Source organism: Octopus bimaculoides, chromosome 4 (genome assembly GCF_001194135.2).
Source record: "Octopus bimaculoides isolate UCB-OBI-ISO-001 chromosome 4, ASM119413v2, whole genome shotgun sequence".
In the NCBI taxonomy this organism is placed as follows: Eukaryota; Metazoa; Mollusca; class Cephalopoda; order Octopoda; family Octopodidae; genus Octopus; species Octopus bimaculoides.
This window is the reverse complement of record NC_068984.1, coordinates 98886297-98887342: the sequence shown is the minus strand read 5'-3', so window position 1 is coordinate 98887342 and position 1046 is coordinate 98886297. Positions and strand designations below refer to the sequence as shown.

General features: G+C 36.9%; 1 protein-coding gene across 2 annotated transcripts in view; it reads right to left on the bottom strand.

Annotated features, from left to right (window-relative positions):
* Positions 1-1046, bottom strand: part of LOC106871796 (kinesin-like protein KIF25) — a 505449-nt gene that overhangs the window by 59665 nt on the left and 444738 nt on the right. The gene's annotated exons all lie outside the window — the stretch shown is intronic.

The following is a 1046-nucleotide window of genomic DNA, read 5'->3' as shown; positions in this document are numbered from 1 at the left end:
TATATATATATATATATATATATATATATATATTTGGGTGAATCGTTGTGTCTATGTCTGCCCCACCCCCACCCCACTACCACCACCACCAACACTTGACAACTGGTGTTGATGTGTTTACGTCCTCATAACTTAGTGGTTTGACAAAAGAGACTGATAGAATAAGTACCAAGCTTAGCAAAAGAATTAGGTACTGTGGTCGATTCATTTGACTAGAAATTCTTCAAGGCAGTGCTCTAGCATGGCCGCAGTCTAATGACTGAAACAAGTAAAAAATAAAAGGTAATAGATATATATATATATATATATATATATCAGAGACTGAGACTCCTGGTGCTTTGCTGTGCTTGAAAAATCACGTCTAACTAAGTAAAAGCATGATTGTTCTTGCATACAGGCTTTCCCCCTGTAACCATTGCTAGCTGAGCATCCTTAATCTCATAGGCTTGTAGGTGCCGGTGCTACATAAAAAGCACCTGTGCCAGTGCTGTGTGAGAGTACCCAGTACATACTATAAAGTGGTTGGCATTAGGAAGGCATCCAGCCATAGACACCATGCCAAAACAGTCAGGGAACCTGAACAGCCCTTCAGCTGGTTAGCTCTTGTCCAACTGTCCAACTTATACCAGCATGGAGAATGGACATATGATGATGATGATGTATATGCATTTTATATATATATATCTATATATATAAAAATGAGAATGTCTGTGTGTGTGTGTGTGTGTGTGTGTGTGTGTGTGAATCCCTAAAATTTGAGAACTACGCAACCAATTTCATTCAAATTTTACACATGCCTTACTTAGGGTTCCAGTTGTGTTTTAGTCAAAAACAATTTTTAACTTCTTGCATAGTTCGAGCCCACAGCAACATAATATCTCCTCCACTATTTAAGTATTACGTATCAAAAGTGAAACAAAAACACTCATGTCAAATACTTTCACTTTAAAAATGAAACTATTCCACTAACTGAAACAATCACATTTCGATACTGTAATGACAGATACTTTCACTTTAATGGTTTCAGAGAGAGAAATGTATATGTA